Here is an 18,564-nt window from a genome sequence, read left to right on the forward strand (position 1 = left end):
GTATGATGCGTACCTCTACTAGTGTCGTCGTATTATATGAAATGCACATGTGAAAATGGGGTGCGATAATCACAGGGGTAACATATTGTGTGTATGATGGCAATATGTTAACGGTGGAGTCTCTAGGTAAGGTACCTCTCTCTATAACTTGTACTCTCTTCATCGTACTTTTGCCAATGAAAATAGCCCTTTTGTGTGACGGAAATTACATTTTGCCAACCCTTAAAGTGTCAACTTCAAGGCTCTGTGACGTTTTTCTCTGTTAAAAAGCATAATATGCAGTAGAGAAGGAGTAGAAACAGTAGCAGCAACAGCAAAAGTACCACGTGAATGTCAACTCGGTTGGTTGCATTTGCTGTGTAATCACAAAGTGATGTGTCGCATGCGATGCAATGATGAAAGCATTTAATATCATTTGTTGCCTTCTTCATACGTTTACGTTTATTTCATCCACATCACACACACAAACATCATCCTTCATTCATCGACCGTTCAGAAATGTAGATTCAAAGAAAAGCAGCCTAGGCGTTTTTGGTTCGTTTTGTGACAAAAGACAGAAGGGTGGAGTACTAAAGAAGGTAAAAAAACACGACTTTCAATGCAACTAGCGTCAAAATGATGACACACAAAAGATCACATAGCCAGAAAGGTGAAGTTCACACAGGTCCTCAAAAGGGGATTTGGAGGATTTATAAATTTCTTCGGATTTTCTTTACGTCCCTTCTGTCGGAAAAATTAAGGCCCCTCCTCACAAAATAATTTTTAAGACCTTCAAAAAGTCATAAAGCTCCTAACTTTGTTCTGAATTTCAAGCTAGAAGCTTCCAATATCACTCCAACATACTTTTTGACGTGATAACGTCTTATAAATCGATGAACCATGGGAGAATCCACGAAAAAATGACGCCATTCGTTCCGCCTGAAATTTTTAGCTGTGTTGCATAAATTTCAATTAAAAAAAAATTTTATAGCTTATTTGAAAGATAATAACCTAAAGTTGAATAATAATGAAGGATTTTTCAAAATTCCATTATTTAATAGGGTAAATAGAGGTAACACATAAATTGCAAAAAAGTGGCTATTTTCTAAATTCAACGTTGTAGAAAAATGAATTTTTTTAATTGATAGATAAATTTATTGTTAGGCTGACAGTGGTATTGAAAAAATTCTAACAAATTCCAAAACCAAGTTATAAACGTGAGGTAGACCTTTGACAAAGTAGTGATTATATGTAGGGGAATTTTTTTTTTTTGACAATTTGAAAAATTCCATTGAAAAGATAATAAAAAAAAATATTAGGGGTCTATTATGAATTTTTTTTAAAACACTGCGTTTCGAAATAGGAATTTTTAAAAAACTGGTTTTAATTTTTAGCAATTTTTCGTAGCGTTTAAAAAATTTCAAACTTATAGAACATATAATTTATATAGTTGTGTGCATGCATGCGCAAAAATTGGTACTCTTAAATGATTTCTGACCGAATAACGGAAAAATTAAGTTTTTTTGCCCGAAGTTTTTGACCGTTTTTAACCTTTTTTTATTTTTTATCTTTTTTTTTTTTCAGATAAATAAATGAAATTTATACTGTAAATATATAATAAGGAGGACTATATTTGTACTAAATTCCAATTCATTTCGTATTCGCAATTTTGAGATAACGGTAAAATAAAGTTCTACTTTTCAACAGGTTATAACTTTTGATCTAGAGCACATACAAATTTGATTTTTACAGAGCATCCTTATAATGTTACCTTTATAAGGATCTAAAAACTTGAGAAATACCTCAAAACACCTGTGGAGATCTTTTGACCATGACCGGCCACCGGATCACGGTGTGATCTACCGTGATTTCTGTTTGAACTTTCGACATGGTTGGCTTTAGAAAATTCTTAATTTTTTTGTAGGCATCGTAGATATATTATTGAATCGTCATATGAAAGGTGAAATATTAAGCTTTCACATGATATAAAATTTTTTATAGGTTGTGATAGAAAAAAATTGATTTAATAGTGTGAGAAGATAAAAATATATGAGATCTTTGCTTTTTTTGATGAAAATAGATTGAGTTCAAAAATTTCTAGCTCTTTTTAAAGATTTCGTATAGACATGATTCATGATGATGAATTTAATGGTGTTAGAAAAAAAAATTATGATTTCTTTGCTTTTTTCATCAAAAAATGATTGTTTGCAATAAATTATTTTTATTCTCTTTACGTATTGTAAAAATTTGAGTATGGTTTTATTCTTTAGAAAAATTGGTAAGCTTTTCAATGGTGTAATTTTTTTCTAACCTTTTCATATAAAAAAAATTGATATATTGAGAAAAGAAAAAAGAAGTAATTTTTTAGCGTTTTCTTGTAAATTATGATTGGATTCAAAAATGTATTCCGTTTTTCTACAAAATATACAGATATTAATATTTAATGTCTAAAATCTTTAGTTTAATACTTTACTATAAGATTTACTATCTAATAAGAAAGTTGACAAAATAATAATTTTTAAATCATTTTGTTTTTTAACAAAAGCAAACAAACTGTTTTCCTATGACGTTATGACGTAAAATTATCCTCCGTTAATTTTTTTTCAAAGAACTACAACAACTTAATTGGTGAAATTCTCCTGGGTCATTATATTGGATGTTCATTTATAAGCCAGTGTTGCATATGCAAATGGATGTGTGAATTTATGATATAAAGTTGATGAGGAACGACGACAACGGCGACGATTGTGTAGCAGAAGGAGCAACACAAGGATATAACGGTGATGAAATGACGACAACAACATCGCGCCATATAACCAGCGAGGACGACGACGACAACGGTGAGAAACCAAACGATAACAACAACAACGATGACTACGAGGAAGAGAGGTCTTTTAAAGATACCCACAAATCCACTTGAGGGTGACTGACTGACTTATTACCCACTTGGTTTACACTTTGCATTATTTATGCGAAATGGTGAGTCCTTCAGCACAGGACTTCACCAAGCCTCAAGCTCCCAACCTCCAGCCCATTCGCCACTTTTAGCACATTCCGACTTCTTATCGCTAGAAAACACTTTGCATGTAAAATCATTGGGGCTGAACTGTGCGAGCATTGAACGCATTGCATTGTTCTAATACACACATGTACACATTGCACACATGCACACGAAAACCAATGGTTTCTATATTACCACTAGCTCATGGGTGCATTAAGGTTCAGGACGAAAACCTCATCTCCCCTCTCCACACACTCCCACTACAATATTACCACGACTGTCATACTGTTCAAACTGCGATAACATACAAATGCCAAACGCCTATCTTAGCCATTTGCATAGAAAACACACATCGTCGTTTCGATGCAATGCACCTCTCACTCCCTCTGTTGGTCGGTTAGTGGAATTGGTTAGTAGTGGGAATGTGGTGTTCCTATAACTATAGACATCAGGGTGGTTATGGGGGCTGTTGGCTGCTGCTGCTGATGATGATGATGACGATGATGATGGCAGCCATATGGAATACAAAGTGGAATGCAATGAAATTACTCAGACTATACTGTGCGTAGAGATCTGGTGTAACATGCATATGCGAAACCAACTCTCTCGAACCCTAAATACCAAATATACCCAACACCAAACCAAACCAAGCAAAAGCAAGCAAGCGACCAAGTCATCAACCAGGCCACCAGTTCGTCAGTCAGTCAGTTTAGACAGCAGCATCACTGACATCAGTAGCAGCCAGCTAGACCCAGCGAGTGACATTGTTATGCATATGACATTTTGTTGTTGCCATGTCATTAGACATGTCAAATCGGTTTTTGAATTCCAATGGATAATGATGATGATGGTAAGAACGGGTGTAGGGTATTTGAGTATTATAATGCGTTTGATGTCTTGAGGTTTTTCGACGTCTTTAAAATACAAAAAATAAATTTGTAGCACAATGATTCCAAGGCTTATTGACTTACAACTCTCAACTACTCCTGTGTGATTATAATAGTTTGCTTGAATGGAACAGACTTATACAATTTTCAACTTATTTAAAATGCCTAAGCAGCAGAGAAGTCCATTGCACTATAATCATTGTGCTACGAGGTAAAAAAGACTTAAATAAAATACAAAATACTGGTGTCAATTTTTAAAGCATAACCACTGAACGGGTCACCATGGTGTATGAGTAACATTTTTTGATGTGATGACGTCTTATAAATCGATGAACCATGGCAGACACCACAAAAAAGTGACGCCATTTTCTCCCATTCTACTCTTGCGGCAAAAATTTCAATTCAATATTAAAAATAAACTATTAGAGATACAAAAATCTTCTAAGGCTTATTTGAAAGATAATAATCTAAAGCATAATTCAAATGTAGGATTTTTAAAAATTCCGGCATTTAATAGGGTAAACAGGGGTAAAACGGAAAGATGAAATTTGAACTAAAATCTAAACGCGAAGAGAGAGAGAGAGTGTAGAGAGTTGATTTTTTTTTGCTAAAGATAGATGAGATTAATTTAAGAATAACTGCATTTAAAAAAAAATGCTAAAAAATTTTGAAATTAAGCTATAACGTTTTGTTTGAACGTTGTACACGTGTTGGGGCTATGACAAAATGATGATTTTGGGTAAATAATTTTTTTTTGACAATTCTAAATATGCCATTTGTTAGATAAGGGGAAAAATGATATGAATTTTTTTCCAACACTCTGCGTTTCGAAATATGAATTTTTGAAAAACACCTTGTTTTTTTGGGGGAATTTTTGGGTAATTTTTGATTTTTAGTTCAAAAATCTCAAACTTATAGGACATGTAGGTTTTACATACATGTGCAAAAAATTGGAATCGTTTAGTGAGTTTTGACTGAATAACAGAAGAAACAAGTTTTTAAAAAACACGTTTTTTGACCTTTTTTAACCGATTTTCATCGTTTTTTATTTTTATCTTTTTTTTTTAATATATACAGAAATAAAGCATATGGAGTACGACTAAATGTGTGCCAAGTTTCAATCATTTTCGTGAACACAGTTTTTAGATAACGGTAAAATAAAATTTTAGAATTCAACAGGTTATAACTTATAACTTTTGACCAAGAGCGGATAGAAATTTTATTAAACTTTTATGAACATCCTGATACAATTACCTTTCATTTGGTATATCACACATAACGGTAGACTAACTACAAGCTACACAATGTTAAATCAAGAAACTTGCGAAAAACCTCAAAACACCAGTGGAGATCTGTTGCCCTCCGAACAGCCACCAGTGTGGGAAGTGCCGTAATCTCAGTCTGGAAATTCGACATGGTTGACTTTAAAAAATTCTCAGTTCTCTTGTAGGCATCTTTGAAATGAGATTGATACGTCATATGAAAGGTGAAATAATAAGCTTTCACATGGTATAAAATTGTTTATAGGTTGTCAAACAAAAAAAATTGATTCCATAGCGTGAGAACATAAAAATAAATGTTTTTTTTTTTTGCTTTTTTTAATAAAATTTGATCGAGTTCAAAAAATTCTAGCTCTTTTTGTAGATGTCTCATAGACCTGATCGATATGTATATTTTGATCTAAGACAATAAGCTTCCAGATGGTATAAAATTTTTTAGGAAAAAAGTTGTTAGTGAAAAAAATGGAATAAATGACGTGAGTAGATAAAAATTCATGTTTTTTTTGCTTTTTTTGCTGAAAATGATTGTTTTATAAATTATTTTTATACTTTTTGCGCATTGTAAAAATTTAAGAAGAAATACTTCTTGGTTTTTAAATTGCATATTTTTTTTGTAAGATTTTAGAATAAAAAATTTATAATGAGAAAAAAAAAGGTATTTTTTTTTAGCTTTTTCTTGTAAATTATGATTGTTTGAAAAAAGCAATTGACTCATTTTAAATAAAAGCACACAACCTGTTTTCTGACGACGTTATCACGTAAAACCATCGTCCGTAAACCGGAATTACCGACAACGTCTTTTTCAATAGAACAAAGCTAACATTTATTTATAGTTGGGGCCCTATCATATTCGTGTAGTGCAGTTATTGAAAATAATCTCTGTACCTTTGGGTTTAAAAAATAGGAATACACTACACACAAGCAGACCATTTTTTTCAATGAAAGTGTACTCGTAGGTATAATAGGCAATAATGCAAGATCAGAACTTGAGGAACTTTTTTAGTAGGGGTTCTCATCCGCACGATAGGGTTTTCATTTTCAAAAACAAGAGAATTTCTGAATTCTTTGAAAATTTTCAAATACCAGTATCTTTTTTAGAAACGGGCGCATTGGAGTTGGTGAGAAAGTTTTTTTTTGCCAACCCAACAAAGAACAACTGCTGTTTAAAGTACTGGAGACTGTTAGAACGTCAATTCTATAATGTCACCTACAATTAAAGAAAATTTCTTTTGAAAATCTCCGCGTGGGTTGAGTTTCTGTACCGCGTAACGCTAGCTTTCTAAGGACAGAATGAATGCCGGAATAAGCAACGTTGTTGGTCAATGCACACAAAAAAATGGATGCCGGAATATGTAACTTTGTTGGTCAAGACACAAACATATCATTGGGTTCTATTTTGTGCTAAATAAGTAACTCACATAAGCGTTACTGCAGGTGGCGATCAACGGTAGCAGGCGCATTTAACGTCTATTCTACATTGAAGATTAGACCACGAAATTTGTGTTCCATTTATACACTGAGAGGTATCAGCAATCTGAACGTGTAACGCTTCGACCCTACAAATTTTGCGACTGACGACTGAATGAAGCCAAATGGAGAGAAAAAGCTGATAATTGTAAAACTGAGACTTATGAAAATGCTGAACTCGAATTATGAAAACACGGAGAGAGGTCTTATATTGAAAATGTTTTAAGCTTAACTTATTTCTAATAAGATACCTACATTGATTGATATAAAATTTGTTGGCACATATGGGGCTGCAGATTAGACGGAAAAATCTTGATGTATCAGTTGGATATCTTAGAGCTTAATGAGGCTCAGTTATAGGATCAGCCTGCCAAGGCATAACACTTTACTTATTTACTTCTGAAAGAAGGAAAGACGTTATGTAACACAGTTAGATCTAGGAAGCTGCTAACTAAACCCGCTTTGAGTAGCTTTATTTCATGTGGTCCACTAGGTGACCAAATCATCCAGCCCTAGATTCTGAACTAGAGTACGCCACGTCACAAATAGAAGGAGGCTAGGTTTAGCCTACACTGCAGTACAAACAATTTTGCTTCTCTAAAGCTTTACAGAAGCAACTATAGTTTTAACGAAAGCTTGACAACTTTTAAGCCTGACCAAGTTCGATCCCACGTACCTACGCATACCAGCCCAGCACTCTACCAGTAAACCATGCTCTAACATTAAAAATCAGTGAAAAATAATGAGCTACTCAGTTTAACATTCCTAGTTTTTTTTCTAATGCATACTATTTTCAAGTAACAGTAGGCAGCTTTAATACACCAGAAAAAAAAAAAACAATGCATACTTAAAGGGTTTACATGGCCTCATCATCTTATGATAATCTCATTGAATAAAGAAAAATGAGTTCAATAAATTTCCTTATTACTTCACTTTCACTTCCATAATCAACCTAAACACCAAACTATAAATTAAAATCCAAAAATAAATTTTATCATCCTTCTGTAAGGTAGGCAAAATCATAAAATTGTATATCCTTTAAAATTTAAAATAACAAAACAAAAACATAATCATCTTGTTGATTGAAAAATAAATGAGATTCTATCCTTAAGCACAAAGGCTCATCAACAGCTTTCATTTGCATCTCTCATCATCATCTTCTTCTTCTTCTTCCATCTTCTATATATATAATATTCTTCCTTCAATAAGTGTCATGAAATAAAATAAATCAAAAGGTTAATCCTTTTAAATTAAACAGAAGCCTATAGTAGTCAAACCCTACAGGCTACAGGCAGGCAGTCGAGTCGTTTTGGTTATACTGTCCATTCGAATGAAGCAGAGAGAATCCTTTGACACTTCTTAGCCTCTATAAGCATCATAGTATTCCTGGAAGCTATGTCATTCGTTTACATATATCTCTTCTTAACCATCAACAAGATTGCAACAACTCTCTGTGTGTATAAAATTGTACAAAAGCCTTGAGGCTATGTAACTTAAGTCTACCCCGAATCCAATCACCGTAGTAGTCAACAAAACAAAGCTATATAAGAGAAGATGAGTATGAGAGTGAATATTTCTATGCCTGTCATTACTTCAAATATATAGAGAAAGAGAGAGTCCTTCCTTGATGTGTGTTTGTGTCTATTTCTATTCTATACCTTTCAGGCACTAAATGCTTTGAAAATTTAATCATTATCTTCCTCATACTCTCCTTCTGTCTACTCAGTGTGTTGCCTTGTATATTCATTTATTCATTGTTTCAACACGTCGTCCGTCAATGAGATGTTTCTACACACACACAGGATCACCTATAAAAAGGATTCAATTGAATCTCATTGAGAGAAAATCATAGTCAAGTCATAAACAAAAGACGACACGACGACGATGTAGCTTCGAGTCGATTTTAGAGGTCGATGACGACGACAAAGAGCAAGGATATCCTAGTCGACTGGACTGCTACTATTGATAGATTCCGTACCGCTTTGAATCCTTGCCACTGTTTCCAGTAGTTTACTTTTAGATTATACCCCAGAAAATCACTGTCCTGTGCGAGTGAATACGGGCCAAATAAGAAGAAGCTTTCTTCTAAATTATTCGCCATCATTATTTGATTGAAATCAATTTCTCTATGGCAGCAAGGATTTCACTTCTTAAATAGTCCAACAGGACGACCGACGACTTGCATCAGTCAATAAAGCAATAATCTGTGGCCATTTAGATGATGGCTTTTGGCCAAAAAAAGGGGTTCATCGTTCGTCGTTGGTTTACAATATTCACCCTCTCCAAAGGACGAAAAGGACGAAAAATATATACAAAGAAAATCAAAGGACATCACCATTCTAAGTTGATTTCTTCTTCTACAACCAGGATACTACCAGGATTATACGAGTATATAGTAAATTTCTCGCCAAGCAGAGATTTGTTACTCTGTTCATGGTTTTCATTGTCATTTTGATCCTTTTTTATGGAGATGGAAATGATCCTTTAGCTAGATTTTACTTCCATTATCCTTCATTGATGATGTTTTTGTGTGAGTGTGCTGAACGCTGACGAAGGAACTTTCTCTCACTATTATAGAAGTGAATTGCATTCCAATCTCTGTCCGGTAATGAAGATGTAGACAAATCCTTGTCTAAAGTTTTATTTGTCCTATTAAAATAAAAAGGATATTCACCCAGCCATCATTCTTGGTCCTGGTATAACGGCCGCCAACGTCACCTGCAATGCAAAAGTCCTATAAAAGGGAAATCAATGTGGGGAAGGGAGTATAACGACATGAGACTCCAAAAAATAAAGGACGAAAACCATTATCAGCCGCAGAGTATATACGAGTTGAGGGGAGAAAAGGGGGGGGGGGGAGAAAGAGAATGATAGAGTTGACATGTATGGATGTGGATGGAATATCCTTTTTTTGTAGATTTTTCATTCACCGCAAAACCCTAATCACCTGCGGAGTAGAGTACTCTCTGGCGCCTTTTTGTTGCCTGTTCTTTAACCATCCTCCCCCCCTCACTCTTCTGAACAGACATGAATATTCAAATTCCCTTCACATGTTGCGCTCGCTCTGCAGGACCAAAAAAAAAGAAAGGGAGAAAGATGCAGGATTCTTTATTTTTGTGTAGATTCTTCTCCCGAAAGGTTTCTCTACCCCCTCCCCAATTTTCCCCCTTGGAACGGTATGGTACTGAAAAAATATATGCTGATTGTCCTTGTAATGTGTTCGAAAAATGGGAAAGATGGATTGCGGTGGAATATGTGTGTGGATGAATGGTTGAATAGATGGAATGGAAAAAATGCTGGTAGCTTGTGGGATTGGTTGCCTACGGTGATGATGACGATTACGTCGGGATGATGATGATGATGTCGAAGAAAATCTGTAGAATGTTTTTTTTTTTTTTTTCAACAAGAAAGAAAGAAAATGAAGGGAAGAGACAAAATTCCAGCAATTATATGCCCGAATTGATTTACTTTCCACCACTTTGCATGAATCCATCCGCTGCCGCCACATGGGTTCTGTGATGGTTGTATATTATACGGGATGTGGGAATATCTACCTTTTATATGTGGAGACCTCTCTTTTCCGTCATTCTGAATGTCCTCGTCGTGTATGTCGTCGTCATCGTTGTCATTGTCGATTTATATATAGTAGGCTCTCCTTCTGGCTGATTTCTTCAGTTCAGCATGCTGCACGTACATGCTGTTAGTTTTGTGTTGACATAAATGAGAGAAATCCTGTGTGGAATAGCAGCAGCGGTACCAACGACAAGGACCTACGTTACCAAACGACATCGGTTATTCTTTTCTCTGACGTGTGTATTTGTGCGATGTGGGAGAGAAATGATGGCGGAATGAATGTTAAGAGTGATGGCGGCGGCAAATTGAATGCGGTGCATTAATTCGTTCCGATTTTTGTTCTTTTTTTTTTTGTATTATTTCGTTCGATTTGTAGGTAGTTATATGGAAGGTTGAGGTTTTTTTTACCTATATGTACAGTGTACACATATGGCACATTGAGAAAGTGCCATTCAACTGTAGGTATATTCGATGTCTTTTTCTCTGTGAGAAGCAACAGCACAAAACGATGTGTGATCGATTTTGTGCGGTGATGAAGCATGTGTGTGCAGTCGTTTAAAGCTTAAGGATTCATTTTTTTCTATTTTTAAGTGAATACAAATAAATTTAAGAGAGATTTTTTCTGTTATTCGTCTGAGCTGATTTAATCTTTAATCAATACCTACTAACTTTAATAAAAAAAGGGAAAACTGTCTCATTTTTTAGAACTTTTTTACTTGCTCTATAGGGCAAGTATTGGTTTCGTGTAGAAAAAAAAATTCGAGGTTTTAATCAAAACCAACATTACGATGATGGAGAAGACCAAAAAAGTAGTTTTCGTCATGCCGTCCGTCGGTCTGCGTGTGTGCGTCTGTGCGTCCATCTGTACAACGAGCTAGGGCCTTAACAGATGGATGGATTTGCTTAAAACTTGGTACAGATGATTTTTACGTAATTCCTTAGACCCTTTTTTTTTATTTTTTGAATATCACATCTTTAACGCATATCTCGCATGTAACGTTTTTGAGGTATTGCAACTTTCTCGAAAACGGCTCTAACGATTTCGATTAAACTTGGTGTACGTAATAATCTTTTTGATTCTAACAAAACTGCGTTTTTAGTTTTTCCCAAAAAATTCGGAGAACGGAAATATGGCGTTGCGGTTTTTCAAAAATTGACATATTTTTTAAGTTCATATATTTCATCAAAGCATAAGTCAATTTTATTCAAAATTTACAGAAATCATTTTGAAGTGTCAAATGTAAATAAAAAAATAAAAAAGTTTTTGAAAAATAAAATTTTCTAAAACGTTTTTGAAAAAAAAAAAAAATTTTTAACTTTCAATTTTTTTTTTAATTTTTTTCTCGACACTAACTAAACAAAATCTTAAATTTCCAATAGATATTTAAGATAAAGATACTTTGAACTACAAGAGCAAGTACGTGCGACCCAGTCGTGCATTTTTTTTTTTTATTGAAATAGTATGGGCCTCATACATCAAACCTGGGTAATGTAATTAAATTTTCCGATGTATTTTTTTCGAATTGTTTCTTTAGTTTAGGTTTTTATTAAACAATGTTAAAACCATTTCTAATGTCAAGAAATATCTAGCCCTGCTTGTGGCTGAAGAGCAAGCCCTTTTCCCACAAAAAAGTACAGAAAAAGTTCTTAATGTTCGATTTTAGACATTCTAAGAATTCGAAAAGAAAAGATTTTAGACCTTTTTCAGTACCTAACATCATTCCCGATGGAAGAAGACAAATGAAGAGCTAATGCTAAAGATAAGGGAACCGAAAACCATCCAAACAAACTTTTTTTATGGGTCAGTTACATTTCTTTGCCGCCGGGTACAAAGGGTCATAATTGATAGTTGATAGTTTCAGTTTGTCTGAAAATGTGAAGTTGAGCTAATCGATGAACTTTTGAGCATTGATCCTCTTATTTTTATAGAAAAGAGTTGTTCTAAATTTATGTTTTTGATACCAAATAAAGGAGAAAAAAGAGGTTATTCTTATTTCATCGAAACCCGGAAAGTTCAATTTTGTGACTTAACCCCTTTGTACCCGGCGGCAAAGATATATGCAAACTAAAGTCTCTCGAAAAGTTTTGTTATAGGTATAAGTAGTTCACAGTGAACACACCAAAGCAATTAGGTAGAAAAATTAAAAAAATATTTTTTTTCAGATTTTTGAAAAAAAAATCCAAGGGGTAGATACCCCTTGCCGAAAAAAAATGCATATTAAAAAATTTCTTCCAAATTAATAGAGTGAGGCATCAGAAGAGAGGTACTTTTAAGCTGTATTCATAACTGATAACCAAATTTTTTTAGAGGTCTGAGGTCGAATCACGGCACACGATTACGGTCATACGTTACTGTTTATTGATGTCTCTAATTAGATCCCTGGTTGCTGAGTTATTTGTATTGCATCCGTTGGGGGCCTTGGCTGCCCCAAAGATTTCAAAATTTTGCCGAAAATGCCAGATTAGATTTGTGAAGTTCAAAACTTCTGCTCAGACAGTGATGGTTCTGTATCAGTCTCCTTCAGATTTACTGGTCATTACGGAACTGTAAAATCAGGTTGCTTCTTTTAAAAAACAGTGAAATACAGAGTTTCTTTCTTAAGCCACACTAAATAAATGTGCAACTCGTGTACTTCTGTTTATCCATCCCATCTCAGAACTCAAATTATCAAAACTAATTTAACCTATCTCTTATCAAACCCGTTGCCATTCTACAGCTCATACTGCGTTCACCATTTTAAGGGTAGGTTAATCCCTTTTAAGAAACGCTTATTATAAACAAATTGATGCCGCGCTCAATAGGAAACACCCTCAACCAACTTAATGTGTAACTGGAAACAGGTAGCTAGAGACCGGGCTGACTGGAGAGACTTGTTTTCTATTTTACTCTTTGTTATTTTTTTTATGATTCACATTCACTTACCTATTGGAAAAATTATTCAAAATAAAGCTTTTTTCATGAAACTCAACATTTATTTCACTCCCTCCAATTTTAGTTCATTTTAATTCCCAAATCCTGAAAAATCCAAAATCCCACAAATCCTAAATCCCTGTAAAATCCAGAATTCCGAAAACTCAGAATCCTGAAAATACAAAATTTATAGAAAACCTCAAACAAATAAAATTGAAAAACTAGATACCTATCTAATCATAAAAATTAAAAACCCTGAAATCGAAATCCCTTTTTCTATTATATTTTCGAAATTTTCTTGATTTTGGGTTCGATATTTAAGGTTTTCGGGATTTCGGTTTTTCTGAATTCAAAAATTCGGAATTGTGTTCGTCTTCCAAAGAACCATCTTTCCTCAAGTTTTTCTCATTTTACTTCTAAGTTTCCATACAGAGTCACCAGTCCAAGTACTTAAATTTGAGTTCAATTATACTCCAGTAACTACATAAATCCCTCACCTTCGAAACATTTTTTGCCCAAAATCTGTACAAAAGCTTCATGAAATCGATTTTCTAAAAATTCCCTTCCCACTCCAAATCAAACCAAAAACCTCAATATTTGAATTTTTATGAGTTTGGGGAACATGAAAAAAAAAAAAAACTCACAAGAATCGTTATTTTACACCCTCTACCACCGTCTGCCTTTCGTCGAACCACAAAAAATCATAAAATTCCTCAACAATAAAATCCTAAAATGAAATAATTTTTGGTGTTGCTTTACGAAGCGCAAATACAATTGACAAGACCTAAAAAATAAAAAAAAACAAGTAAGTGTCTACTCTTCGGTTAGATCCTGGTACAAAAGTCGCCCCTTTTTGAGAGTGTTGACAGAGGAAAACAACAAAATCCTTGAGTTCCACTTGGAAAAATTCCAAGTCCGAGATTTTCTTTTCCAGAGAAGAGATTGTCAATGACAGAGGCACATTTATACAAAATCAAGTCTCTCACCTCCACCCTCTTACTCTTTTTACCATACAAAACCCCAATATAATGGTGAGGAAAAGAAATAAGCAAATAGAAAGTACAAAAAAAAACATCCTTCCTTCAGTCATATTCTATCATTATCCTAGTTCACCAGGATAGCAGCTCCAAGGCATCACTCTTCTATTCGAAACATTCATCGGAAAGGAGGGTGTTAGTAACAATTGCTTTAAGTATAAGTGCAGACTTGGAATACAATTCATCTATATTCCTGGATTGTCAATTGAGAGGTCACTGAGTGGAGTTGTTGTTATATATTTCTAGTAGAGATGAGGTCCTTTTGGTTTATCGTCCATTCAACCGTACACAATGCCATCAAACTCATCCTAATAAGAAGCAGAAGAGCGCGTTGATTGTTGTAGGAATAAGGATATAGGGCCGATGCGATGGGTTGTCGTTATCCTTGTGTCGTTGTCATCGGTGATAAAAAGGACACTTCAAAGCTTGTGACACAACAACAACAATTCAACAAATATGTCAACCTACATAGGATTCGTTCGACTTTGTATATCTATATTATACAAAATCTATTCTAGGTGCTCTTTTCTATAACTGTGAGGATTCGTAGTAATACCAAACGGTGTGTTATAGAGTCGAAAAAAAAGGACGACAGAAATATACTTTTGTTTGAATGAAATTATATTGTGAGAAAGACACTCAAAGTACAGAGTCCTGCTGCCACTCCCTCAAAAATTCAAACCGACCGACGAGTGGGGAATAGTGTTGACGCAAATCTAATTAGGATCTGTGTAACATATGTAAATTATATCCTGTCAAGATGAAATACACCAAGAGAAAAAAGTGAAACAACTGGAGGGATATTACACATATACACAAAACATATCAGCTCAACAACATGGTAACCAACACAAAACAGGACAGTAATAAAGTTTTCTACTTAGAAATGAGGACAGACATTTTTCATTGCTTTGGCAATTAAATTTTATTAGCACCCTAGCGTATAAAGAGTGGAACTATAACACATACAGACACAGTATAGCGGAAAATGTACATATTCAGAGGATATTATAACAAACTGACAGAGAGTAAAAGAGAGGGAAAGAGAAGAATATGCTTTGAATTTTAAGTTGTGATTGGGAGCAAGTATAATGGAGTTGGATTTTAAATGTCCTTAATTGATGACAGTATGGCAGTTAACAACAAAGATGATAGCTATGTGTCAGTTGGAGACAATTAGACACACCATATATCTACAATGTGTTGCCCAAGAGTTTAAATGTTTTTTAAATGGACAAGGTAATGGATAGGTTGAAGGGCGGTAGATATACTTATAATTGTCCTTTTTGTCAAACATCTTGAAATGACCAATATAATTCTCAAGATCTTAGGAATAAAAGGGAATAATAAATCCATATTTTCTCTGTTTCACAATTTGGGTATGAATTTATTTATTTCTTATGCAAAACTAAAGCAATTGTTGCAAAAATTATTTAACTCTACAGAAGTCCTAATAAACTCTTACGGGAGCATCATGTAGGCCCGAGTAAAAATGGAATTCCGTTGCACCACCGCTGCACCAAGACTGCACCAAGACTGCACCACTTTTTGACAACCGCAGAAACACTGCACCACGTCCGCACCATTTCATTTTGAAATGCACCACCGCCGCACAGTGGGGAAAGTGGAAAAAACTCCGTAAAATCTAAACTACTGGACCGTTTTTAATGAAATTTTCAGGAATAATAGGAAATAAGAAGATAAATCACCACCAGTAATTTCCGCCCACTGCCCCGCCTACTAAAGTGAAAAATGGTTATTTAAGTTGAAAAAAGTCGAAAACTAGCACTTTTGTATGAAATTCAAGGAAGACTTGCAGTAACAAAAATATGCTTTTCTGAAGGTTTTCGATGTTTTGAATCCGAAGTCATAAAAAATTAATCAGCTCCTGTTTTTGAAATATTAACGTTAGAAAATGCAAAAAAAGTTTTTTCTTTACTATTTCTTACCATGTTCTTTTATTTTATTTCTTTCTTTCAAGATCTGTTTAGATCTTTTCGACATCTTTTTTACTGCCTGAGATATCTTGAGTTGTTTGGCATGGTATATCTACCATATAAATTATACCGTCATTATCTCCTTTTTGATATATGAAGCCGAACCCACTTACTACATTTTAAGATTTCTCGGGAAATAAAAAAGATAACGAAAAGATTTAAACAGGTCTTGAAAGAAGGAAAATAGTTCTAATAGAAACCGTTATTCACGTTGTATGGGGAACTGGAAAAAACTCAATTAAACCTTAACCACTAAACCGATTTTAATGAAATTTGCAGGCAAGATTATTAAAAGCAAGGAAACCAAAATAAGATTTTCTTGCAAGCTTAATTATTGTTTAAGACTTAGGAAGAAATTTAAGAAACAATTTGTAGGTTTTAATTTTAGTCATATCTTTATTTTAGTTTTTTTGTGCTCTGAGGGCAATTTGCTGAAACGAAACTTAAATAATTTAAGTTGAACATAAGCTCCTATTCTCTACTTTTTCCTCTGCGTAAACTACCACATAAGAGTTTATTTAGAACATAAATGCTTAAGTTTCGATTCAGCAAACGGCTGTGAATCTTATATTCGTAAACCCCAGAAAATTTTAAATAAATTGCACAAAACGTTGAAAACCGTCCATTTTTTATGTAGTTTTCGATTTTTTTTTAATATGTAGGTATTTTCAAACTAACGTCAGATTTGAATTCATCGGATCAAAATACATATTAAAACATATGATTTTTAAAAAAATCTTTCCATTTTTTATTATAATATGCTTTTTTAGAAAATACGTTTTTCACATTTGCTTAGCTTCAAATTGCTCTTAAAAGTTTATTAGGACGAACTAGGATGAGATTTTTGGTGCCAAATGTTGCTGAGACTCAACACTATCATATGATATGAGTTCGCCCACAGGGGTAAACAGAGGAAGTAGTTAAAACAATTCTTGAACTCAAAATTCCGGAAAATTATAAGTATTCTTAAAATGAAAAATCGAAAAATTTTTTTTCCGCTAAACTTGTAAATGATATTGTTAAACTGTTTATTTTTAATATATTTACAACAAAATTTTTTTTGAAAAGTCAAAATTTAACTGGTTTTATACCATTTGAAAAATACTCGTATTTACATCAATTTTCATAATTTTTCAACTTTGAATTCAAATTTCTAAATCTAGAAATTTTTTTGAAAGAATTGCTTTCACATCCTGATTCTACAACATAATTACTGTAAGAAAAACTTCCAACATATAAAAAAATCCAGCTTTCACACGAATGAGTTTTTTCCACTTTTTTCCCACTGTGCGCCGCACCACTTCTGCACCACGTCTGCACCATGATCAAAAATTCTATTCTCGTACTTATACAATGTTTAAGTCGTCTTCAAAGCTATTTTGACAAACAAATTGCAAGTTCGTACAAACATGCGTTAAGGCGTTGGATTTCTAATTGAATGTGCTCTGGATATCTACTTGCGATGGAATCATTTTCTTGTCGCCATTTTATTTTTTATTTTTCAATAATCCAAAACTATGTATCATCTATGTAATAACTATTTCAAAAAATGTTTTTTTCTTTTTTTAATTAAAGTTTGTTTCGCATTTTTTTTTTTTTTTTTTTTTTGACAAACACAGTTTGAATTATAAGAATAAAAAAAATGGGGTTATTATATATTATTTTTGTTGATGGTGAATGTTAACTTTTTCATGACAATAATACTCCTGATGGCTTTGTCAATTCCGTGCAAGAGAAAGTACCCCTGAAAATTGGTGGTGGAGGCTGGGATTCGAACCCAGACCTCTGGCGTGATAGTCCATCACAGTTGTCATTGATTCACTATCTGTGATTTAGTAACATTGGTAATGTTTGATGCCAGCATCTGATTGATTTTAGGATTACGAAGACGTAAAGTCAAATATCCGGGAAAAAGCCATAGTAAATGTAACTTTTTTTAGCATTTTAAGTCCCAAAACTTCAACAAAATTAATGTTTAAAATTAATAATTAAAATTAATCAATACAGCTTTGAAAATCACAAATATATAAAAAATTTTTTTTTTTCTTTTCATAACCAAAAGTTTCTTCATTGAACAGTTTTTCAATAACTTCAAATTCCTTTGTTTTGGCAAAAATAAATAAGACAATTATACGTATGTTTGAAAAAATTCCAAAAAAAAAATTGCTATGCAATCAAAGAACACAAAAAAAATTGCCAACAAAAACCATGTGACACATACGGAAAGGACAAAAATGAAAATCGCAAACAACACACACGTTCGAAGAGGATGAGAACTATATGGGTGGAAATTAAATTGGGAAAATCTCAGGAGTCAGAATTCAGAAGTTGTTGTCGTCGTTCTTGTCAGTTCGCTATATACATACAGCGAAATAGTGGGTGAATATACACAAACAAATTTATATGAAAGGATACCTCCACCAAACCATGTC

General features: G+C 33.7%; 1 protein-coding gene across 8 annotated transcripts in view; it reads right to left on the minus strand.

Annotated features, from left to right (window-relative positions):
* Positions 1 to 18,564, minus strand: part of LOC129918266 (CUGBP Elav-like family member 4) — a 993,834-nt gene that overhangs the window by 463,898 nt on the left and 511,372 nt on the right. The gene's annotated exons all lie outside the window — the stretch shown is intronic.

This window comes from Episyrphus balteatus, chromosome 4 (genome assembly GCF_945859705.1).
Source record: "Episyrphus balteatus chromosome 4, idEpiBalt1.1, whole genome shotgun sequence".
In the NCBI taxonomy this organism is placed as follows: domain Eukaryota; kingdom Metazoa; phylum Arthropoda; class Insecta; order Diptera; family Syrphidae; genus Episyrphus; species Episyrphus balteatus.